This window comes from Equus asinus, chromosome 27, assembly GCF_041296235.1.
Source record: "Equus asinus isolate D_3611 breed Donkey chromosome 27, EquAss-T2T_v2, whole genome shotgun sequence".
Lineage (NCBI taxonomy): Eukaryota > Metazoa > Chordata > Mammalia > Perissodactyla > Equidae > Equus > Equus asinus.
This window is the reverse complement of record NC_091816.1, coordinates 31,369,444-31,396,095: the sequence shown is the minus strand read 5'-3', so window position 1 is coordinate 31,396,095 and position 26,652 is coordinate 31,369,444. Positions and strand designations below refer to the sequence as shown.

At 39.7% G+C, this 26,652-nt stretch overlaps 1 protein-coding gene across 8 annotated transcripts in view; it reads right to left on the bottom strand.

The window, feature by feature from the left end:
* ASB5 (ankyrin repeat and SOCS box containing 5) overlaps positions 1-26,652 on the bottom strand; it is an 81,915-nt gene that overhangs the window by 54,186 nt on the left and 1,077 nt on the right. The window contains exons 1-5 of one of the 8 annotated variants that reach the window (XM_070499976.1): positions 23,809-24,026; positions 13,139-14,173; positions 11,436-11,543; positions 5,264-5,450; positions 3,608-3,742 (exon numbers count right to left, since the gene is read on the bottom strand). The exons of 1 other annotated variant lie outside the window; for it this stretch is intronic. The gene's annotated coding sequence lies outside the window, so the exon portion shown is untranslated. Of the gene's footprint in view, positions 1-3,607; positions 3,743-5,263; positions 5,451-11,435; positions 11,544-13,138; positions 14,174-23,808; positions 24,027-25,231; positions 25,281-26,652 lie in introns of those variants that run through there. 6 more of the 8 variants (XM_070499977.1, XM_070499979.1, XM_070499980.1 and 3 more) reach the window with 6 other exon arrangements.

The window sequence follows — 26,652 nt, the reverse complement described above, 5'->3', positions numbered from 1 at the left end:
GCAATATTTTGGCACATAAGCCAGAAATAATACGCCAAATGGTAAAGTGGCATATTAAACAGGGAGCTTATTTATACACTTATATGAACAGATTTGGGGCCTATTAATTCTTATATTGCTTCCCAATTCTTCTGAGAAGCTCCAAAATAACAAATAACAACAAAGACATAAGAAAATAGAAGTCACTGTTCTTGGAATAAAAGAGTATATCAACGATTGGTCATATTGGTAAGCGTTGTGTGCTTGTCTGCTTTGCTGTATGCGTTTTACGTTTATCTTTTCTGATTGGACTGATTTGCACGACATAGTTCTAAGACAAAGGAGACAATGCTGTAAAATAAAGTAGGCTTCTTCTTTCTCCAATGACTGAGTGCCTCCCAGAAAAAAAACTAGGTCAATATATTAGAAAGAAAATACTGAGCTCTTTATGAAAATGGCCATTGGTCTGGTCCTCAGAGGCACAGAATACACTGATTGGCCATGAATTGGACCTAGCATGCCATTTCACATGTGCTTTGGGAATTGATAAAAATGAACTTCAAAGTATTGAAGACACAGTAACTGAATGTTCCTCTCTTTCACTAGTGGTGAGAGTGGGTCAGTTAAGTGATTACATAGTGATCACCCTGCAGTTAGTCTTCCCTCTGGCACGGGGATGCGTGACTACACACTGGAGAAGCATGCCCCGTGGACAGCTGGACCATCACAATGCTCTGAGTCACTGCACTGACTTCCACTTTGGTGCTGTAGAATCAGAAATAAAACCCGCCTAAGTCACATCTAAATGTCTGTCTAAGGTTTCACTCCTTCCTCTTTACCGGTAAATGTTATTATAAATAATCATCTCCACATCAGCTAATCAGGGACCTGGATTCTTCGGGGTTGAGGAAGACTTTTATTTCAATAAGGCTGCTCTAATTGGGGCATTAGGTTTAAATCGCTATAGTTTTACTAGCAGAAAAATACTACTATGCAGTATTTAGGATTTTATGTCAAGATGTCAGGTTTTATTTTAATGAGTTCCTTGATTCCCATCTCTATTTTCTGTGTTGGTGTATACACTCCTTCATCAACTTTTACCACCTCTAATTCTACTAATCACTAAATAAAAATTAAGGCTACATAAAATAACTCACAGTAAGCAAACTCATCATGTATTTTTCACATTACAGACTCTTCCAAATAACACCATGAATCACTTTATTAACATTTAAAAGACAAATGAAAAGTATTCTGCACCTATTTTCCTGGCATTAGCATTTTCTTAAAATAAATAAATAAATAAAAGATTGATTAAGAACTTAAATGATTTATTGGGTAAATATTTTTATAAGTTACCATGTTGAGAGGATGTGGTAGAAAGATTTGGTTGATTAGCCAGTATATCCCAACCATCTTAACCTTGTTAGTTTCAGTCAATCAATCCATCTATCCATCCATCCATCAAACCAAAATTGAGCACAACAATTGTGTCATTAGAATGGATGATGTGAGAGAAGTTAAAAACACAAGAAGAAATCATTTACTGAGAGTCCACTATATGCCACATGTCTTAGATATATCTCCTCATTTACTATCTTATTCTATCTTAGAAGGGTGAGTATTATTGTTATTTACATTTTAAAGATGAAGAAAATCAGGTTCAGAGAGCTTTAGTGACGTATAAAAGTTCATTGTGAGCAATAGTTCTGACTCTAAAATAGATGCTCAAGTTACCACTCACATCTTCTATTTTTAAGCAGTTACGATCTGAATGAACAAAGACAATTTATGCATCCAGAGATGGAGACAGAGTGACACAGATTCACACACACGCCCAGTGAAGAGATCAGTATAAGACTGTATTTAATCAGCTACCTAAATTAGTAGGGCAGGCTATATATGCTCTGATGATTAAATGAGATGAAATCTTATGTGCGCTCAACAAATGGGAATAAAGGAAAAGAGGAATGTTTCATGACTCAGTGAATACTTCTGGATTCTTCAAAGCTAAGAGTGGGTGAGTGGCCCCTATATAAACAACAGAGAGGAAGCAGACAGAGAGGGCAAAGAATCAAGTAGTTGAAAGTTAGTACATTAAAAACTTTGAGGGCCGGCCCGGTGGCGCAGTGGTTAAAGTTCGCACATTCTGCTTCTCAGTGGCCCAGGGTTCCCCGGTTTGGATCCCGGGTGCGGACATGGTACTTCTTGGCACGTCACACTGTGGTAGGCGTCCCACGTATAAAGTAGAGTAAGATGGGCATGATGTTAGCTCAGGGCCAGGCTTCCTCAGCAAAAAAGAGGAGGACGGGCAATAGTTAGCTCAGGGCTAATTTTCTTCTTCTTCAAAAAAACTGAAACAAAAAACTTTGAGTGTTCAAAACAGTCAAATGACTAAGATCAAAAAGAATGGGGATAAAGAGGACATTAGGTCTGGCCAGAAGGTGTTCACTGGTGACCTTCAAGTCACTGTTGTTATTTTTTTTTTTGAGGAAGATTAGCCCTGAGCTAACATCTGCTACCAATCCTCCTCTTTTTGCTGAGGAAGGCTGGCCTTGAGCTAACATCATGCCCGTCTTCCTCTGCTTTATACGTGGGACGCCTACCACAGCATGGCATGCCAAGTGGTGCCACGTCCACACCCAGGATCCAGACCGGCGAACCCTGGCAGCCAAAGCGGAACATGTGAACCTAACTGCTGCACCACTGGGCTGGCCCCTCAAGTTATTATTTTAATAAGATAATGGAGTAGGAATCAGGACATCAGTGTGAAAGGATGATCCTTAAAGCAATTTCCAAAGAAACAAGGCTCCTTGGCTTCCTCCCACTGCCACCTCTCTAGGTGCTGTCTCTGTTCCTCTCCGTCACACAGATGTTGGAGGAGAGTCCTCTATCAGGCCACCTCCTGGGGCTCCCACCCTTTCTCTTCCAGGTCTCCTGCTCACCCTCCTTCAGCATCCCAGGGTCCTACATGAATTCCCATTTTTAAATTATGTTTCAGGGACTTCATTTCATGTCGTTCAGATATTGAACAGGATAATAACTTTCAAATGTGGCCAGATTCGTCTTTAAATTCTCATGGAAGAGAGAATCTCATTTCCAGAGATGATAGGGCTAAACTGTTTTGACTTAGCTACAGTATTGACCCAAGTTATTAGACCGAAAACGTCAATGGGACATGACAAAAGTTGCCTGTTTGTAGTGTTTTCCAGTTGATAAATTTTAGCACAAATTTTTTTTTTTTAAAGATTTTATTTTTTTTCCTTTTCCTCCCCAAAGCCTCCCGGTACATAGTTGTATTATATTCTTCGTTGTGGGTCCTTCTAGTTGTGGCATGTGGGACGCTGCCTCAGCGTGGTTTGATGAGCAGTGCCATGTCCACGCCCAGGATTCAAACCAACAAAACCCTGGGCCGCCTGCAGCGGAGCGCACGAACTTAACCGCTCGGCCACGGGGCCAGCCCCTAGCACAAATATTTTTAAGTAGAGGAAATATAGTGACTCCAGTGCAATGACTCTTTTTTCTTTTTTAAAAAAGAAATGTGCTGCTTTATTCTCTGATAGAAATCAAAAGGCCCTAATTGACTTTTTTATTCCTAATATTCCAAAAAATAAAAGTGCAGGCTTACATTCCAACAGCAAGGTTGCTCATGTTCAGTACAGTGGCAGGCATCTTCCCAACCCTGGAGCCGGGCTTTTGAGGAGTATTTATGAAAGCCAACTGAGAAAAGGCATTTGCTCATAAACCTGAAGGTCAGTGGTAGCTGATAAAACGAAAGGAAAAAGATTATGCAAGTTGTTATTGGCAGGATAATAGCTCACTGTTGGGATTACAACACCATTGAAAAGATAACCCTCATTTTTTAATTCTGTTAAATCTCATGAGAAAAAAATAAAGGCAAATGAAGCTCTTAGATGTTTAGAATGCACTGGAGCCGTACATGTTTAGAATACAGAGGAATTTGAAATAAAAACAGAAATGTTTACACTTTAAGTTCAAATCCTCAAAGGGAATTAATAACTGAATTTAGCCTTCTCTCCATTCAGTAGATCCTGTAGGTTCTGTTTAACTGGAATGGAAATAGACACTTCACAAAGGCGAACCAAAGCATGTTGTCTCAACACCTAATATAGACTTAGCCATTGTGATGCAATGTTTCTGTCATAAATAATTAATGTATTCACAGCAGCACTATAGGTACTGATGGCTCAGGTTCCTATGAGATGTCTTTAACTATTGATGAAGGATGAACTCTCATAGAGATTATAACCATCGCTATAATTGTTGTTTATATTGTCAGCTGGGGTAAGTCTGGGTGAGACGATTCTATTCTGTTTGACTGTACTACGTGAGAGTCAATTCTTGTTTTTGGCCTCTAGCTGTGCTTCCAGTAGAATGGAAAAAAAGAGTAACTTCTGCTAGTGTTATGATAATCCATAAGAAAAATAAAATATCACCCACAAAGTTGTCATTAATTTATATTTCATCTAGGTTCACTGGCAAAAGTCGCAGACTTTTTCCAAAACTCAGAACAGCCTCTATGCTAAAAATTGAGTCACATTAAACATCACATGTTGTGGTCAGCCCTAACTAGAGGCTGCCTCAGGTTAAACAGCTTCTAGTCATATATGTGCGGTCCAGGAAAACTTGGCTGAAAGCTGGTAGCTCCACATATTTTGAGAGTTTGAAAAATAAAAGACCTGAATAAAAATAAAGCTGCTCTCCACTGGAATTCTAGTGGTTCCTGGTTTAAGAAACTAAGGTTCTGGAACTGCACAGCCTTACCTGAAGATGTAATGACCATGATAATAAGAATGGCAACAGCAAAATATATTTTGTTATATATTACTCTTACCCTACAGCAGCCTGTGAATTAAAGCTGCACAAGCAGAGGAAAGAAGACAGTGGAAGCTGTATGGCCATCTGAAAGCCTGGGCATTTCCTCTGAGGAGCAGCTAGCAGCTGGCATGCATGTCCCAGGATAAACTGGGTAAGGCAGCAGAAAGTGCTAGGGCGAGGCCTTCAGAAGCCCCAGTTTAGAAGCCCCAGTTGCTAGTTATGAGCTGGAGGAACTTGGGCAAGTCCCTTAACCCTCCAGGCCTGTTCTCCTTCCTACAAAACACGATAGTTGTTCCATCACAGACTTGTAAGGCTGTCTAATTGCACCTGCATTTTGCTTAATTTCCTTTTAAAGGCAACCCCTCAATTTGTGAGCCCCTGATTTTATCGCCCTTTCTAAAATAAACAAGCTCACCCTCCAGTAATAACTCAAACTCCAACTTACCACCACTAAATAACTCCCACCTACTCCTCTGCTTTGCAAGGGAAGATGTGACTGCTGGTTTGGCACATACTTCTTGGGCGTGTACTGTGCGCCAGGCCCTGCTGGGCACTGGGCTGGGGGCAGCACTGATCAAGGCAGATAAGGCCCTGGCTCTCACGGTGTTAAACTCAGCATCAGGTGACTCCGTCTGTACTTGGGACAAATAAAATACGCATCTTTAACAACAGATTTTCCCTCAATTATGCAATTTGTTTTGCTCTTTTCTTTGTCTAAAGCCCAGAATGTAAAATCAACAAAAAGTCAAGAGAAGCATTCACTTGACTGTCAACCTCAGCGTCAGTTCAGCATTTCATATTCTCTCTTGTCTTGCTCACTTGGTGCATGAACCATTCTCAAGGCTCAATTTGTCCTTACAGTTACATTCAGGCTTCATTTTTTTCATGGTAACTGCCTCCTAGCTTGGCCTGGTCAAGCTTTCTACATAGAGTTCTTTGGGGAGCTCCCTCACCTGGCCTTAGTCTATAGTATCACCAGAGGCAGTAGTGGGTTCTAAATATTTTGCAAAGACGAAGATCAATATGCACGACACTGAGGTCCAGAAAACCAAGATAAGAATTTTTTGCAAATGGCAAGGGAAAGCAGACTCCACAACAACACTGAGGGACTGGCAAGATAACGGTGCCCTTCATCCCCTCACGTATTTGTCACACGGATTTGGCAACTCACACAGAGAAAGTGCAAGATCACTCGCTGAATAAGTGAGTGAACATGAGTGAAGAATTAACTTGGGTCAATAGGTATTTAAATTGTGTCTTTTCTCCATCTTTGATTTGTGGCAAGTCTCTTCTGTTTAACAATCCTGCTATTCAAAGAAGCACATTTAATATTTCATATTTACCTACTTTTTGTACAATGGTTTACTATAAAGAGCTTCTGCAGCATATTTAACGGGCCTAATTATTTATTCTCAGGTCATCTGAGGGTATGTTGTGGGTATTCTCTGCTCAGATATGAACATTTTCTCAAACAGGCATCACTGCCACCAGAGCCAGACTCTGGATTTGAATCCCGACCCTCCTACTTGTTAGTTCTGTGACCTCCAGCAAGTTAACTAACCTTTCTGTGCTTCCATTTCTTCATTGGTAAACTGTGAATACTGATAATAACTACTTCAATGGGTTGTCAAGATTATTATAAGTTACTGTTTAAAGGTATTTGGAACAGTGTCTAGCACATACTAAGTGCTTTTTAAGAATTTATTAAATAAATTTAAAAATAACAAAAAATATGGCAACTAAAACAAACTGACAGCGATTAAGTTGGAAGATGTAGCTTGGTGTGATTCAAGAATCTGGAATAACATAGACACACTTTAGATTTAAATATGAATGCCCTCTCATTTCCCACAAGAAATTAAAATTTAAAGGATGAATCCTGAAAATGTTCATAATGGTTATATTCATATGACCCCAAACTGGAAATATTCCAAATGTCCATTAATACGAAATGGATAAACAAATTATGTTATATTTATATAAGTTAATATAGTTGAACAATAAAAGGATTAAGCCATTGATATGTGCAAGACATAGATGAATGTGAAAAACGTACGTTGAGCAAAATAGTACATAGTTTATGATTTCTTTTATATGAAGTTTAAGATCAACAATATAAATATCTAGTGATATAAATTAAAAGACTGATTTCTAGGGTTGGGGTGGGGCAGAAGGATTGACCAGAAAGAAGAATGGGATAACTTTCCAGGAAGATGGGAATATTAGCTATCTTTATTTGGGTGATGGTAACATGGAATATATATTTGAAGAAAAAAAGCTCTCATCAACTGTATATTTATGATCTGTGCATTTTACTAAATGTAAATTACACTTGGGGCCAGCCTAGTGGTGTAGTGGATAAGTTTGCATGTTCCGCTTCGGCACCCCGAGGTTTGCTGGTTCAGATCCCGGGTGCAGACATGGCACTGCTTATCAAGCCATGCTGTGGCAGGCATCCCACATATAAACTAGATGAAGATGGGCATAGATGTTAGCTCAGGGCCAGTCTTCCTCAAAAAAAATAAATAAAACAAACAAATAAATAAATGTAAATTACACTGCAATAAAATAAAAACTAAACTGACAAAATAAATAAATCCTGGCTTCTGGTATGGCAGGCTAGTTAATTCAGAACAAACTTCCCATTGGAGACAACAAAAATTTCTGGATGAAATATTAAAATCATGTTCTCAGTATCAACAAGCTAGGAAGAAAGTGAGAAATCATCAGGCCAAGAATTTAGGGCAAGAGGAAAATCCAGAGAGGCTGGCATAGGGTTTGGGGCTACTTGTGCCCTAGGAACATGAAAAGCTTTGACTATCACAAAGAGATGGCAGAGAGGTTAAGCAATCCTTCTAACGGGCTCTTGGGGAAAGAAGGAATGAAAGTTGAAGTACAAGGCCTGCCAAGATTGAGGGTCACGGTAAAGTGCTCACTTCACCACTTGAGTTGATATCCAAAAGAGGTGAAATCTAGGAGTAAGAATAGACCAGAAATAAACCAGCCCCTCCCAATGACAACAGTCTATACGGTCTAGAAAATTTCAATCCTGGAAATTGGATAAAGTGATTCAAGTTTGCTACTATCCATGGGCACCTGCCAGAAAGCAACAACAAAAAAAAGTCCTTTGGAAGAAGGTGATATCACAGGCCTTAAATTACTTCTATACATATTTTTTGAAATATATCTAGCACTCATTCAAAAATAAGGAAACACATGAAAAGATGTATCAGCAAGAATGAGAACCAGCACAAACAACAACAAACAACAGAAAGAGACTCATAGGTATTCCAGATAGTGAAATTTCCAGAAATATACAAAATGTATATTAGTATGTATATCAAATATTTTACTATGCTTATAGAGACAGAAGCCAAATTTTAACATCTCAGCAGGAAACTGGAATCTTTAAAAAGGACATCACAATTTAAAAGCAAAAAATAAAGGGGCTGGCCCGGTGGCACAGGGGTTAAGTTTGCATGTTCCACTCCGGTGGCCCGGGGTTCACTGGTTCGGATCCCGGGTATGGACATGGCACTGCTTGGCAAGCCATGCTGTGGTAGGCGTCCCACATATAAAGTAGAGGAAGATGGGCACGCATGTTAGCTCAGGGCCAGTCTTCCTCAGCAAAAAGAGGAGGATTGGCAGCAGATGTTAGCTCAGGGTTAATCTTCCTCAAAAAGAAAAACTAAAAAGCAAAAAATAAAATAATAGATATCCTAGAACTGAAAAACACAATATCTGAAATTAACTCAGCAGATAGGTATATTAGCAGATTAGATATAACTAAAAGAAAGTTAGTACACCTGAAGATAAGTCAGAAGAAAACCAACCAGGATAAAAGAGACAGACAAAGAACAAGAGGAATAGAAGATACACTGAGAATATCTAGTGCATGTCTAATCAAGGTCTTAAAAAGAGAGGAAAGAGGGAATAGTCAGACGCAAAATTTGGGAAGATTATCAAAACTAATGAAAGGTATCAATCCACAAATTTAAGAGCCCGATGACTCCCAAGCATGCTTAAAATAAATAAATAAACAAAAATCCTCCCTGTCAAGTGCTGTGAGGGATCTGAGATTTTACCCTACTTGCAACGTAATCAATTAGCCTGCTATAGTTTCAGGCTGCTGACAGAACACATGAGCCACCTGGATCAAACACTTTATTTCAAGTCAAAGGACTTTATTATTCATGGCACAAAAAGTAGCAAGAGCAGAGTGTTTGCATCAATTCCTCTTGCCTCCCAATCCCTCCGGGGCAATGTGGAGGGGACCAGCTGTATGCTGCACATGCAGTGGGTTTGCGCCACAGCTGAGGAACTCCAAGCTTTAGGAACCCAGATCTTTTGTAATGGGCAGCAATCTTGCCTAAACTTTGTCCTGGAGGGAGACCATTACCATTATTATACTGTGCAATAAACAAACCTGCCCTCTGCTCCAGAGAAAGACATTGATCTCTATGTCCCAAGGCTATTTGCTATACAAACGTCCTTGAAAAGATAGTCTAGAAAAAAGGCAGCAAGTGCCTCTGCCTACTAGTAGAGCACAGACACAAGACACCCATGGAGAATTGTGTGCCAACATCTTCACCCCTCATTTGTACACCATCTTGGCTTCTGGCTAATTTTCCCACGAGTATGTCACTCTGTCAGCCACCGTGACTAATCTGATCAACAGAGGCTGGGACCAAATCCATCTAATTTGTCTCATCCAGCATGTAATTAAGGCTACAGCTAACAAGACTCCAAGCAGCAGGATGAGGAAAATCTTGCAGTATTGATGTCAACTGTTCCCCCAGAGTCCTGGACCCAACCAGCTGAACAATTCCTATAAAGCATCAGTGTATGCCTTCCAGCACTGATGTATTTCATTGATTATTTTAGCTAAAGTTAGGGACAAATTTTGAACCTTCTTTTCCAAATTAGGGATAAGACTCTCATTGTAGGGATAATTATCCTCAGAATATGCATAAATAATGAGTCCCTTATCTCTCTAGGGAGCCACTCCAAGTAACAAAAGGTAGCCTCATTTTGGGAGAGATATCTGCTGTCTTCTGAGGGCTACATGATCTACTGGTGGTGTTTTCTAAATCACTCCTCGGGCGCATGCCACTTTGGTTTCAGGATGGAAGCAAGTTAATGCCTGGCTTCCACACAAGATGTACAACCCCAAGGATGTGCATGGTGCCCCTGGAAAGAAAGTATTGTTTACAATTGTTGGACCACCCCAAGTGATACCTACATTATTTGGGGGGAGGGGAACTCAGGTGCCTCAAACACGGCCTCGCAATGACTGGTAAATCTTAAATTTTCCAGCTTAGCTTGATAATTGAGTCTAGTCCTTAATTTTGAAGAGACTGCCTGAGGGCAGTCAGTAAAATCTGTCTGGTTTGTCCATACTACAACTGCTAGCATTCACCCACCCTATGGAAAAACTAAGTGATGGCTATGGGAGTGGAAGTGCAGAAGACTTCCAGAGGTACCGATGGGGAGGTGCAGGGCCGAGGCCATCTCTGGCTGTCTCCAATAGACTTCTCAATACAGTTAAGGGGAATGGTGATCAAATTGTGGTTATGACCATTTGGCTGGGAACACTAGGTCCAGCTGTCCAATAAACTGAAGGTGCGGTGAACAGTTTGGGAAAGCTGAAATGGGCCTTTTTACTTTTACTTTGCGAGGAAGGCTCTGAGGGCAGTTCTGAAGGGCAAAGATCATTAATGTTCCTCCCTTGCTGCACACCCCAGGGTCTAAGGTACTTCCTCTTCATGTGCCCAGGTTGTAGTTCCCACTCCACTGGCACAAGATGGTCTTACTCCATTCCAATAGCTGTAACTTCACCTTTTTCCCAAGCATCCTCTGCTCACACTCAGACATTTTGTTTAGAATGGTCAGACGCAACAGGGACAAGGGAATTTTTGTAAAACACAGAGACCCATTACATCTTCAACTTTAGCCTATGTGGGCCATTGTAGTGGGACATGGCAAGCAGTGTCCACAACCAGTCATCATTATCCTCACAATTTAGGACCACGCAACTCAAAAAAATGCATCCAGGTGGCACAGCTAGAATTAAGTTTGAAACCCCAAGGGCCCCTTTTTGTTGGGCTGCCACCAGGAGGGTGTATTAACCAGGCTGGTTTGCTATTAGGGACAAAGAAAGATGCGTTATGCCTGGGAATGGTCAGGGAAGAATCCTGAACCTTCAAAATGAATCTCTGTAACTCCCCAATCCTTTCATTCTATCATTACCGAGGAAGCAGATGAGAGGGGATGCTCCTTTTCTGCTGACAGCCACATTCAGTGACCAATCTGCCTTAAAGTGTGTGGATGAGGAGGAGGTGAGGGAGGTAAAGACAGAATTTCTTTCCTAGTTTATCATTCAGGAAGCTGTTCTAATGCTCAACAGTATCAGACACCTGTGGATTGAAGAGAGCATGGAAGATTCATCGAATACCTTGACTGTCCCTCTGTTGTTGAGTAGTTTTTGTGATAAAAAGCACACCATTGAGGAACTGAAAATGGCCCAGAAAGCTAAAAACAAGGCACAGGTTAGTTTCAAGAGACAGTTGTTAAATGATTGGACTAGAAAAACAGAAAATATCATAAACAGAAAAAACCTGTTAATAGTTGTAAGGCATCATCTATGGCTCCAGGAGAGGGTCAAAGTTCTGATGTAGTCAAACTGCCAGGAGTGGGTGGGGGCACGTCCCATGCCATACTGCCTCCTGCCCTCGGAGACAAATGACAGGAGTCACATATCTGATGCAGTGTTAGTCTCCGCATCAAAAACAGAATCTTTCGCTTTTGCCCAAGCTGTTATGGTGGATGTGTTGCCATGTTCAGTGCGATGATGGATCCAGGCAGCAATGTTTAAAAACTGCGTGGTGCAGACTCAGCAGCTTGAGTTGGTCTCATCAGAATGAGCCCTTACCACGGACATCTACCTGAGTGACCCAGATGGTTCATTTAGTAGCACAGCTTGTTTCCACAGTTTGTGGCCTCACAGAGGAGTGTCTTAAATTTGCCAGTTTGCAGTTTTCCAAGTGGTAGACCAAACAGCTAGGCCATTGGCAAGAGCCCAAGAATCCATAAAAATCTAGCAAGGCTCATCAAGGAGAGTATTGGCCAGAGCTATGAGAATAAAATTGAATTCCACCCACCGAGTGGAGACAGCACATTTGTTTTCTGGTCTGCATTGCGGACACTGAGGCTGAAGGCTGCGGGAGCCCAATGGACCCCATCTGGTTTCAGCTTAGCCAAACCATCAGCGAACCAGGCCCAGGCATTTAGTTCATTATGAAAACAAACTACAGCTATACACATGTATGACTCTCACAAACATAACTTTGAGGAAATGATTCCTATACCCCCCAAAAAGTACCATACAATTTCATTTGTATGAAGATCACATAAAGGCAAAATTGAACCACTGTTTTTAGGGATGCATACTTAGGTGGCAAAAGTATAGTGAAGAACAGCTAGGCAGCATTTACCAAATTACTATGTATTTTTGGGGGGCAGGAGGTATGACAAGGGAGGTGTGCACATGCTGGGGGCAATGCCCTTTCTTGAACCTACGTTACCTCTTCATAATAATTTCTTAAGGTATACATTTGTTTTGTGCATTTTTCAATATGTTGTTGAACTTCACAAGTTTAAAAAGGGAATAAATCTGTTAGCATGTTCACGTGTAAAGAGATAGAAGTACAAAATCAAAGTGATTTGCTCTTGTGAGTTACCAGTTCAAAGTCAAAAGAATCTTCAGCTAAATTAAGATCCAAGCATGAATTTATTATTTTCTTATTCTGCTCAGCCGCAGTCAGAGTTGTTTTCAGGAACTAGGGAGCGTTGGAGTTCCTGCAACAGCTCCAGCCTAGATTCTCCCTCGAGTGACTGTAACACCTTCAGGGCATCAGAAGCCCTGTTAGCTCAATGCCAGGGCTCTGCTGTTCCTCACTTATTAGAAGGCTCAGGGAGATAGTAGGACTTCTAAGATTATCAACAGCCCTAGCCCCACACCCAACAAACGAAGGACACAAAGCAATTCCCTGCTCCTGGAAATTATCCCAGGAAAAATTACATTCCTAGAACCCAGAACTAATATTGCCAAAAGCCATGGCAGAAACTCTGTAGTATCTGAGCATAGGAGAGTAGGTGAAAAAAAAAATCTGGGTTCTGTCTTCACCAGATGGCCTATCAAAAGATGCCAGTTGTACAGTATCCATAACTGTGAACTTACACGGAAGAAATATCTCAGCGAGAGCTTAATTTGGTACGATGAATTTACTATATCTGGAAGGAAGAGCCCACCCATACTTACTATTTCCTCTCTCAGAGAGTGACACTTGTGACACTGAAGTCTTTTTGAAAAGATATTAAATTTGCAGTGGAGACAGTCCCAGTGATCAGGTCTTGTTTAGGGTACTTTTCTTCCCGTCCAGTAAAAAATCTGAATTTCCATTTCCCTTTTGACCCTCACATTTTCGGCAATCTGAGCTTTGTGTGAGAGCTCTCTAAGGGAATAGGGCCTCCACGGGATCTTGTAAGGCGACATTTTTAGTCTTGTGCCTCCGAGGCTGCTGCCACTGTCTCTTCTTGTAGAATTGCTTAGGTTTAAGAAACTTGTATCTGAGAGAAAGCGTTCATCAGGTTTTCCACATTTGTTGCAACTTGAAAATCACTCTCAATAAATTCCCGAACTGGAAGCTACTTTGGGGATTTTGAACGCCTGTTCCCTGAGTGGCCTGTATAAATTTCTCCTGATACTCTCTCTCCTCCACTCTGAATTCTAAAACCCCGGGCACATTTCCTCAGTCCAGGTAGTGCAGGCTTGATCAGCAGCTTGGTTCTAGTCTTCATGCCCACTCTGTCACTTTCAAGTTTGTCTATTGATTCTCTGGGCATTTTTATATTTGATCCCATAGATAAGCCACATGAATTCAATATTATTGTTCTGTAGTCCAGCTTACACCTAAATGTCGAATTTGAGGAATCCTGATTTTAATTCTAAAACCTTACTAGTGTTTTGTGGGAGCAAAACAATCAGCTGTCCCGCATTCTAAAAGCAGCGGATACATTCTGCCTTCTAATATCTAAAAGGTCTGTATACAGAAAGACCTATTTCTCTGTGAGGAGTCCTCCTTCCAGCTCTTGTCACAGCAGCATCCGCTGAGGCCCCACACTCTGCAGATGTGCGTCAAGTGTACCTCTAGGGCAAGCTGTGGCAGCCTCTACCTCGAGACTGCACCTTTGCAGACGTCTTTCTGCCTTTGCTTCAGAAGGATGCTCTCCAAGGGCTGTTTTCTCGGAGCCTTGCACACTTGTAATTCTACCTTCATTAGGAGCAGCCATTCACCTGTGAAGAGAACAGAGAGGCCCTAAGCTACACGCACCCACCAGGGTCAACATCCACACAGCCGACTGAACTTAGGTCAGAGCAGCTAAAAGCTGACTGCATCACTGTAAATGGCTGACCAGTCTAATAAAAGCTTCTAGAGACCATCGGGGGGCTGCATTCTGCTTTCTGTGGGCCCTAGGCACTTTGTCTTCAGGGAGCCCTTCTATCAAATAAAAAAGAATTATTATAAAATATCAAAAATTATACTTTACAACTGCATTGATATAAAGACAAATCCAAGTTGGATTATATCTATTTCTTTTCTTCAGATTTTTAAAGAAACGAAAACATTTTCTGGGACCCCTAAAAGGATCGTGGCCCTGGCCCTGATGACAGGCCAACATGCCCTGTCCACACATGAAAGTCGTAGTCTCAAGCCCAAGTTTTGATGACTCCATGTTGGGTTTTGTTCCTTATAACTTATTTCTCAGTGATGCTGGCCAATGTGACAAAATGATGAAGTCCTGAGGGAAGACAACAAATAACACCTTTTATCCCTTCCCAATGACGAAGACAAATAGTACAGAAGACAGGAGTCAAAATATAGCCTTTATTGCCAGTAGAGGCTGGGTTGAAGGATACCATCCATTTGACTCTTACATTTACTATAAGAATAACATTTACTATATAACATTTACTATAAGAATCTACCCAGTTGCTGGCAGCTCTGGACTGAATCAGACTGCTCTGTGAGATAGGGAAGAGCTTGCTCCTGGAGGAACAGCAGAGAGTGCCTCCTCTTGGTAAGAAACTAGCTCCTAAGAGACAGAACATAGAACAGAGGTGAGGGGCCAGCCCCATGGCGTACTGGTTACGTTCATGTTCTCTGCTTCAGCAGCCCAGGGTTTGCCAGTTTGGATCTTGGGCCTGGACCAACACACTGCTTATCAGGCAATGCTGTGCAGACATCCCACATATAAAATAGGGAAGATGGGCATAGATGGTAGCTCAGAGCCAATCTTCCTCAGCAAAAAGAGGAAGATTTGTGGTTGATGTTAGCTCAGGGCTAATCTTCCTCAAAAAAAATAAAGAACGGAGGTGTGCATGTCCAGATTTTTCTCCCCACACTTGACAATCGGATTAGTCACTCATTGCAGGGCGTAGGAAAGAGGGGAGGTGATTTTTTGTTAATATTAAGGCTTTCCATCTATTCAGCTTCCTCCTACCTCAGAAAGTGGGATGGAGCGGTGGTAGTGTCTGTGCTCACTAATTCTTCACTTAAAGTGATATCTTCTTGCCTATCAGCTTCCTTGTTCTCCCTTGCTATATAATGACTTTCATCAACACCTTCTGCATCTTCCTTTTTCTATCTACAAACCACAATAATAGGCAGGATTCAAATTATTTTCCATGAAATTCTTAGGTTTCCAGAAAATAAGCAGTTAATGACTAAATCTGGTGGAGTGTCAACTAACTACACATAGTGGCTTTCACAAGCTTTAGTTCTTTCAAAGCCAGGATCGTTGAAACAAGTCTAATTTTAAGAAGTCAGTAGGACATCATCCTCAGAGATTTGATTCAGTAGGGCCCAGAAAGTGATATTTAAACAAATATCTCAGATGATTCTTTTGCAGCCAACTCATGAAGCAATATTTGGGAACCATTGTTCCAGAACATCTTGGCTCTGATACTTTACATCGGGGGGCCTAAGAATACCTGGTCGAGCATTTGGAGCGGATCTATAATGTACCTGATGGAGAATTAAAATAGCATTTGGCTACATTACAAGCGGAGTTACTATATTAAACCTAGAGACGATGAATAAGAGGAATATAGGTGATAACAAAATAGCAAGATTGCGCATATCATAATTGTGTCAGCTATAGCAAAGTCACTAGGAGTTAAGCCCTTTTCCTTTTTTGAATCAACAGATCATGACAATAATCATGAGTGTTATCACTATGTTGGATTCTTTCAAATAATACTTAGTATGACTTGTGTCAAAGATATTGTTTTCTTCCCAATTAATCTTGTATGTAATACTGCCCCACTTTACCCAGTCACAATAAAGCACCTAACTCATATTCCAAGTTTTTGTGTTCTTGTAGACAGCGTAAACTGCAATTTCAAATTTTACACCTGATAATCATTGATTTGGATGAAGACTGACTCATTAAAGTCCATTTGGTACATGACTGTCCCAAGGATTGAGAGCCTGGATATACAGATTGAGTTGAAGAGGAGGGCAGGGATGAAATGAAAAAGTTAAGCCTTAGGGAAAAAAATAATAACCATAATAGTAGCAGACAAGGTTTATTGAGCACTACAATATAAATTTAGAATACATAGAAATATCTATCTTTATTTCAATATATCCTAAAATATATCAAAATGTAAAATATAAAACTCTATTCCAAGTGCTTTCCAGGCAGTATCTCATTTGTTACTCATAATACTCCTATAATGGACTGAATTACCTCTCTCCCAAAATTCATGTGGAAGCCCTAACCCCCAATGTGACTGTTATTTGGAGATATGACCTATAGAGAGGTAGTAAGGTTAAGTGAGGTCATAGGGGTGGGGCCTTAATCCCATAGGACTGGGGTCCTTATAAGAAGAGGAAGAGACATGAGAGCTCTCTCTCTCTCTCTCTCCATCTTTCTGTGTGCATACATGGAAAAGGCCATGTGAGGACACAGCAAGTAGGCACCATCTACAAGTCAGGAAGAGAGGTCTCCCCAGAAACCAACCCTGAATGCATGTTGATCTAGGACTTAAAGCCTTCAGAATGCTGAGAAAAGAAATTTCTGTTGTTTAAGTCCCCCAGTCTGTCATGTTTTGTTATGGCGGCCCTAGTGGACTAATACAGCCCCTACGAGGTAACAGTTGTTAATAGCTCGACTTTACAAATAAGGAAACAGGGCTAGGAAAGGTACAATATTCTATGCAAGGTCAAAAAGCAGACAGCAGAATAATTTTCGGCAGACTGGATGGCTACAAGATCAGTCAAAATAAGCTAGAAAAGATTTGAAAAGAAGTGCCATAAGCAAGAATATTTAAAACAAAGATATGGTTTATAACAACAGGCAAGATTGTTTATACAATGATCGTGTTGCTGGATTAGAAGTGCAGACAGAAGCAACCTTGGAGGGAATGTCAGATGGCTCAGAAGAATGGAAATGGGCTTTTATCTGTTCTTTGAGGCTGGATGACCTTGGGAACCAATTCAGGAAGAATTTTCTAGCTTGGCCTAGGAAAATAAACAAGGGAGAGCTAGAAGATAAAGTGTGAGACAACAAGAAAAGCCTGATGTCTGCACTAAGAGTAAATGAGGAGAAAGACTGCATCCCATTGTATTTAGAATAAAGTCCAAACTCCTTAACATGTTGAGAGTTTATGATCCAAACCAGGGCATTTTTGAAAGTGATAGGAAATACAATTTTCCCAGCACAACATAGTTAAACCAGGACCATTCTGGGTAAACACGGGTAGAGCTTTGCAATAAGGTCTGACATAATCTGACCCCTGTCTTACATCATTTTCCTCCTTCATTTCTCATACTTTCTTTCAGTTCTTCGAACACACCCACATTCAAGTTCATTCCTGTTCAGAGACTCAATACATACTTTTATTCTGTCTTGTTCAGCCCTTTTCTCTCTGCCTGGTTAACTAATAATCTCCCGTAGTGGTCACTGTTGGTCAGTTACTCAGCAACTTTTCCCTGCTTCCTCCTTCCTAATTGCACCTAATTGGCCAGCCTTCCCTCATGTAACCTCTGCAACTTGGGAACTCTAACCACATCCTCAATCCAGGGAGGAATGCTGATTGGAATAAGTCAGCCAGCATATGGCATTCCTTTCTCTGGACAATGACTTAAAGAGAGTATATCTCTGCAGATGGCAGAGAACACTCTCAGTTGGTGCTCTGAACAAAATAAAAATTTGTTTCTCCTCATTTGAAAGAAGTGAGGAGGGATGTCATCAAGGGCTGGTATGGTGCCACAGGTGTCAGGCACTCAGGATCTATATTGCTTTGTTATCTTCAATATGTGGCTGCAGATGTTCAGCCATCCTATTCCCATTCAAGTAGCAGGAAGGGAAGAGGGACGAGGAAAGGCATTCTCCCCCCGTAAGGATACATCTCAGAAATTACACAAATTCCTTCCATTTATATTCCATTGCTAAGGCCATACCTAGTTATAAGGAAATCTGAGAAATGTAATCTTTATTCCAGGTGGCTCCATGTTCTGCTAAAAATTGAAGACAATGGATGTTGGTGGACAACTAGCAGCGTTTCTGCCAAGCTGGCTCAATTAGACTAAAGGGAAAGACTTAGTCTATAAGCTTGTTTCTCTTTCCTCTCACGCTGGATATGAATAAGAAAGCAAGTAATGCTAGTCACAGCCATCTTTAAGGGAGAGGGAAATAAATTTCCATTTTGTTTCAGACAACTTATAAGCATAAAAAGACCCAGTCTTAAAAGGAAACTGATACTGTGGACAGCAGAGCAGACAGAACCCGAGCTCCTGCTGACAAGACTGAGCCACTGAATCCACCCACCAAGAAGCCTGCTTTACCTCTACACGACCTACTTTCTGGGAGAAAAGATGCCCTTATCGTTTAAGCCACTTTGGTTCAGTCTCTTTTTCCTGTAGCTGAAAATATCTTAATAGAATTCCTTACAGGCCTCCCGAAGCACACAATGTTATAATCGCCCTCAGCAATCTCTTCTCCTTCACAGCACTTATTACGATTTTGAATCATCGATTTGTTACCTGTTTGAAGTCTATCTCTGCACTAGGCTATGGGCCATGAGCATCGAGACTAGATCTGTTTTGTTCACTACTGTACACCTAGTAAATGGAATAAGACGACTAACAGGATGCTTGGCACACAGGAGGCTTGTAAGTAAATGGTAGCTATCATAAAAATGATGTTGACAATAAGCCTCACTCATTCAAAGAGATCGCTTCTCGCAGAGGCAGAGCCACGGTCACGGGAAGCAATGGCGGAGGACAGCTTGGGGAATCACCCTCTCCTTTATTCTTCAGGTTTTTGTCATATACTATTTATTATTTCAGCCATGTCTGACATCTGTTTTGTAGCTTTGGTGTGACCTCAAATTTGAATATGGGACCACTTCTATCTAGAGCTTGGTCTGAAAAGGAGTGATGGCAGAGCTGAGAGCAAAGATGACAGTCACAGCTGCAGCTTCTGTGGTTGTGCTGTGGCTTTCATTCGGGCATCCCAGGAGTGCTGAGTGCAGAAACAGGACCAGACGAGTTCGAACAGCCTCTTCTGTCACATTAGTGTTGAAGCAAGGTCTTCCCAAACAGCCAAGACCTTGACTTCTGATCTGCAGAGGCCATCCTATGCACATGTAGCCTTCAGACACATGGCTTTCCTCCTAGGCATGTTTCTGGATAAGTTTTCTTTTTTCCTACTCTTTTCCCCACCTCCCAAACCTTTCTGCCATTCTTTTACGTCAGGTAATATAAAATAATTTAAATAATTAACTTAATATGTTCATATCTACAGGTAACCTCTAAAGTCTTTTACATTCCACTCTGAAATGTACTTTTAAAGTCTTCTTTCTGGTTCATACACTTGGTGTTTCTTCCTATTACCTATGGCATTAAATTTTAATTAATATTTATCTCAATGCTCTATCTAAATGTGATTACTACATAAAAGTTTGGGGAAAAAAGTGTAAGCATGACATTGATAGCATGTATAAGTCTTTACTTTCAAAATATTTTTTTAGATAAAACTGTTTGACTTTTAGCAACAACGATACTACCAGCTGTCATTTACTGAGTCCCTTCACTACTCTAGGTGTTATGATGGATACTTTATATAAAGCAAGCAGCAATGTGCATTTATTCAGTGGGAAAAGATCTATACTACAGGCTGCTCTTTGTTTACAAAATGAATAGTTGGAATGGTTCAATAATTGGAAATTATTTGATTTTGAAATTTTTAAAAATAGTCATTTGCACTTAGTACTCATCATATGATTATAGAGTAACTTAAATATTATACATACAAATAGATTGAAAAGAAATTTTAAGAATTTGGTAAAGTCCATAGAATAATTGAGAGTTAAAAACAACTGACTTTTTTTATTTGTATGAGAGTAACTTTTAGATTTGTAATTACCCTATTAAAAAAAGTTTCAATATTTGATTCACTCACTTCATATAATTATCGATATTTTGTTTTAAAACAGAAATAAAAATAGGCATTTAATGTCAGCCACTCTCACTCCCCATATCTTCTCCCTCTGTCCTCTGTTTCTCAGCTCATTATGGCTGTGATATATGACCCCTCCTCTTCCCTATGAGCTATGGGTTCAGTCTGTAGCTGTTTAGTCAATCCTGACGGCAGTAAGCAAGATTATCAACAGCATCAGACCCCCATGCTCTGGAGTTCAGCATAGTTAGCCAAAGATCCCTAGTTGGGATCTGGGAGCCCACCTATGACAGCTTTGCTCCTTGAGCCTCCTTAGTGACTTCTGAGTAGCCATGTGTGCCCCCAAGTTGCAATATTCCCTTCTCATTCTTGCCCCCAGCTTAGATAGGATTGAGAGTCTGCCATGGTCTCTGCCTCTAAATTCAGCTTGATTATCCAACTTAGTACTCTCGTAGTCTTGCCTTGAATATCCACTGACGTCCTATAGCTGGCATGGACACACATTCTTAATTACCATTACTTGCCTAACGCCTGAGTACTGCCTCTATTATAAGTTCCCCAATACTAAATTATTCCCTTATAATCAGAAAATCAAGCCCAATGAGTGCATGTAACATGTTAAGGTTAAGTTGCTAGAAAACTCAACTTTAGAGAAAAGATTTACCAAGAATTATTTCTGTAGGAATCAAGGTAATTGGTACAGCTATATTCCAGATCTCTATCATCTACATGTTTTATTCCAGCAATTCTCTCCCCAAACCTTTCAATAACTTTAAAAAGACGTTACACACACAAGAAAAAATTCTTACATTAAAAACATTGATTCTAGGCTTGGAAGAAGAATTACAAGTTCACTCTAAGTTGTCGAACCAAAGGGAAGTGTAAGTGTCATGTACACCCCTCTCTGCATCCACATCTATATCAAAGGCTCAATGAAGATAGAAAGTGAAGGAACGTAGTTTGTAGATTGACTAAAGTTTTGCCTTTTCTTTATCTTTTTGTGAGAAACGAAGGAAGACATGATCTATTCACTGATTTCGTCTAGGGATCTTTGTGTCAAGAATCTCTTGGCATCAGGAATCACGTGGGGTTTTTGCCAGGAAAGTTTTCACAAAAATTATCAACGGCTAAATATGATAATTTATAGTGAAATATGTCTTATATAAATGAGCAACACAAATGCAGAAAGACAACTGAAGAGTTCATGTATAACACAGATCTCACATGCTGATTGTTGCCTCAATCACAACTGTCCTCAGAACACTGTTGGGGAACAGGGTCTTGCCTGCCTTATGTGGTAAAATCAGGGCACACAGTAAGATCACTTTCTCAGCCTCTGTTGACAGATCTTATGCCAGCTCACTAGTCCTTTGCTTCTCCACTCACCCCTGGAATATCATACACTTATAACTGATTCTTGCAATATGACACGGGATTAAACCTCAGAAGCAGAACTTGTGCTTCAGGAATTTCAGTTTTAGTAGTATAGTCACATTACCTGAAAGGTACTTTTTACTTCCTTCCAATACAAGGGTCCACAGAAGTATAATAGTGCATGCTTTGCCATGAGTAAGAAAGTCCTTTGTCTCTGACCCAGGAGTCTCATAACTTCTGCCTTCATCCATGGAACAGTAATCCATGAAATTCCATCCATGAAATGCCAGTCGGCTAGAGCCAGGACTGGAACTCAAGCTGAATGACTTTATATGGCTAATTCTAAGAGTTCTGCTAAAGAACTCTTTACTAGAGTTCTATAGATGCTATAGATGAAAAGCATCTAGAGGCTATAGATGAAATTAGGGGACATCCATAGATGTAGCTACTCCTTCACCTCATTTGCACTGCCATGACCTCGATTCACACATTCATCATCTCACATCTCAACTACTATAGTAATCTTCCACCTGGTCTACCAGTTGGCAGTTTCATCCTAAGAATTTACTTATTTCACCCTAAGAAATTACTTATCAACATATGGCTCACATGATCTTTATAATCAACTGATCTAAAATTCTCAAAGGTTCCTAATGTCTCCTGGATGAAGTTCAAACTTATGAGCCCGGCATTCAAGCCTTCTACGGTTTGTTCTTGCCTACATATCCAATTTAGCTTTGCGCTATATACCATTTTACCAATTTATGCTTTAAATAGTTGTTACTTCTGTCTGAAATGCATTTTTTTCCCATGGAAATTTCTTCAAAAATATTATAGTCTATGGATTCAGGGTATCTCAATTCCATTACAATTTTTTAGGATCTGTTAATATGCAAGATTCTATCCTGGACATTGAAAGAGAGAGAAAAAATGTACAACCCTCCATGATGGACAGTATAATTTATAGTCTCTTTCTGAAAAACATTTTAAATTGGAGTCCTCAATGTGTCAGATCTATAACATCCTCCTTTGCAGCAACTTGCTTAGGTAGTTTGGTGTTTCACGGACACTTTAGATATCCCTAACAACAACATATTTGATTGCAATGCTTATCTCTTTAGGCTTACCTCCTTTATCCACAGCTTAGCTATCTATGTGCACACAGCTGTCTTTAAAGTATTTCCTCATAAAATAATTTACTCCTCTTCTCTCTTCTTAACTGAGTGCTACAGAAGAATAATTATTTGCAGATAAGAAGGAAACTTGACCTTTATCCCAGAAGTCTCCTACTCTTCAGAAATATAACTAAGAATGTTTTCCCCAATTGACCATTCTCTACTTATTCAAGCGCTGACAAAGCGCTCCAATAGCTCTTCTTGCTACTGCCATTAGCTTCTGAGTAGAAATTATAAAAAAGCAGAAGATGTTTAGTGAAAAAGCACAAAACTTTAATTTGAGGTCTACAGTATTATTTTCGATAAATAACAGCCTCAACTTCCCTCTGTGTAATCTTGGTACCTTCAACAAGCTAAAAAAACAAAAATGCTTGGATCAAAAAGCATTAAGAGTAAAAGAAGAGGGGCTGGCCCCGTGGCCGAGTGGTTAAGTTCGCGCGCTCCGCTACAGGCGGCCCAGTGTTTCGTTAGTTCGAATCCTGGGCGCGGACATGGCACTGCTCATCAAACCACGCTGAGGCAGCGTCCCACGTGCCACAACTAGAAGAACCCACAACGAAGAATACACAACTATGTACCGGGGGGCTTTGGGGAGAAAAAGGAAAAAATAAAATCTTTAAAAAAAAAAAAAAAAGAGTAAAAGAAGAATACTTTATAATACTAAAGATTATCATCCACAACATATAACAGTTACAGAGCAAATTTTATAAAGCAGAAACCATAAAGATGAGAGGAAAACAGACAAAAACAAAACAAACCAAAAAAACCATTTGGAGACTTTAACACACTGCTCTCAATACAAGAAAATCAAGAAAAAGAATTCACAAGTATATCACAGACACGACATAATCAACAAGGAAGACCTCATAGGTATGTATCAAAATCTGTAAACCATTAATAGAATATACATCACCTTTTCAAATGCACATGGGATATTCACAAAAATGATACTTCAGGCCACAAAGAAGATCTTAATAATCCAAGGAATAGAAATAATAAAAACAGCATTCTCTGCCTACATGAAGCAAAATCAGATATTAATTTAAAACAATCAAAAGAAAACAGGTCCTTCTTCTTGGAAATTTAAAACACACACACAAATTACTCCTTAATCAAAGGAGAAATACAAAATTTAAACACAATATATCAGAAATTTCAGGATACAGCTAAAGTAGTTATCATAACAATAAAATTAAAATATATCAATTAAATATCTAATTCCTAAAGCTAGTAAACCAAGGAAAAGTGGAATAGAAAAAACTGACAATATTAAAAACAAAAATTAATGAATAAGAAAACAAAGAACAGTAGAATTAATTAGGAAATGTAAAAAATAGTTTTTTTGAAAAAATCAACAAAGAAAAGATACTAATTAAAATAAAGAAAAAGGAAGATAGCACAGATATACGTAATTAGAATTAACAATTAATAGCTATCAAAATAGGAGAATAGCATCTCATGGGAATTTCTACCCAATTTTTAAAGATCAGATAACCCAAATGCTACTTAAATATCCCAGGGTATAAAAAAACAAGGTAAACTTACAAATTCATTTTGTAATTTGAGAAATATATTATAACCAACGAAGGAAAACACAGATCAATTTCACTTATGAATATTTATGACAATGACTTAAAAGAATAATTAGCAAAGAAAGCCCAAGAGCATATTAAAAAATTAGTCCACCATGACAAAATGAAGCGTATTCCAAGAATGCACAATGTATCAATATCAGGAAATCCATTCATATATTCCACCATATTAATAGTGTCTTACCTCATTCAGGCTGCTATGATAAACTACCATAGACTGGGTGGCTTAGAAACAACAGAAATTTATTTCTCACAGTTCTGGAGGCTCAGAAGTCTACGACCAAGGTGCTGGTAGATTCAGTGTCTGGTGAGAATCTGCCTCCTGGCTCACAGATGGACTGTCTTATCACTGTGTCCTCATATGAAGGAAGGGGCAAGGGAGTTCTCCGAGATCTCTTTTATAAGGGCACTCATCCCATTCATGAGGGCTCCACCCTCATGACCCGATCACCTGTGAAAGGCCCCATCTCTTAACACTATCACAATGGCTGATAGAATTTCAACATATGAATCTTGAGGGGTCACAAATATTTAGTCTATAGCACAGAGTTAGGGAGAAAAATTATATGATCACCTCCAAAGATACAGAAAATACATTTGAAAATAATTCAATACCATTTATGTTAAAAAGCAAAAAGAAACCTCTGAACACAAAAAGAATTAGTGGCTATTTCCTTAATGTCAACATGATATACATATATATATATAATATATGTATGCACATACACACACACAGACACTCACATCTCAAAGCCAGCATCTTCCTTGATGGAGAAACGAAAGAACCTTCTTGCTAAAGTCAGGAACAAGGAAAGGATGCTAATTATCTCCATGATTATTGAGCATTATGTTAGAAATGTTAGACACTGCAATGGACTAGAGAAAACAATTAGAAATATAAGAACTGGAAAGGAAAAAGGTGTAAAATGTTCTCTAATAAACATGATATGATTAAATATCTAGAAAATCCAAAGAAACAATTGGAGAAATATAACCAAGTAAGAGAATTTCCTTCTCCATCCCTATCTTGTTCCTATTGTGGACTTACATGTGTTTTTGGCACGCCCATTCAAGTTCAAAACAGTGGTGTCATAACAATAATATTAATTTCATTTGTGGCTTGACAATCTACTTTCCTCAATATTGTGCAGACCCCAACCCTATCTAAGCAGTCGCCTAATCATACAGATTTTGCCTCTGAAATGTCCTTCTCAGTCTCCCTTTTCTCCATCCCATTGTTGTCATTCTCAGTCACATACTCTCTCTCTATAACTTACAAATGGCTGTCAGTTTACTGATGCTACTCTTGTTTAATAATTTCTTGTGATATAAAGTCTCAACTCCTTGGCCTGGTTTTCTACAATAGGCCCTTAATTTACCTTTCTAGACTTATTTCTGCCTAATCCTTTCGGCATACATTATTTAGCTGGACCAGACTACTGGGTATCTCTTAGACACATCCGTATTTGTAGTTCAGTCTCTTTTGGAATAATCTTCCTAGACATCAAGATCTGTAACAAACAAGCATCCTTTCTCTAAGTCGTCCTATAACAAGAATACTTAACACCTCTTGTCTAGGCACTGTGCTAAATATTTTACAGATACTGCTTCGTCCCATGTCACCACAGAAGTGATTTCTTCCTCTTCTGACGTCCACAGCATTCTGTAACTTTCTTGGTATTCATGTTACACGTTTCAGATTTCTGGTTTTATTTTATTGACTCTACTAGTTTATAAACTTCCTGAGGGTCAAAAGTAATTAGCACACGTCTTTGTATCATTTGCAACACAGTAGGCATTCAATAAATATTTGCTTGTGGGAATTAATAAAAGAAACCTTAACTAAGGAGCTGGGAAGGCCTGTAGGGGGAGCACTCACACCCTGCCATACATGTTTGATTACAGGGAACAGGAAGAGACCACCGCCAGCACCTTCCCTAGGAAGTAAAATTCCTTTACTACAAGGAAGATTTCTCTCCCCAACCAGCAACAGCCTGGCCAATGCGAAGCCGGCTGCCGTCCTGAACTGTTACTTTCCCTTCAGGACAGCCCCTCCTCACTTACCTCCTTCGTTCTCTGGATTTGCCAGTGGTTTGCCATAACATGCACATCCTCAATTGCAATTCTTTTGGCTTTTCCCAAATAAACTCATTTTGAGGGTAAAC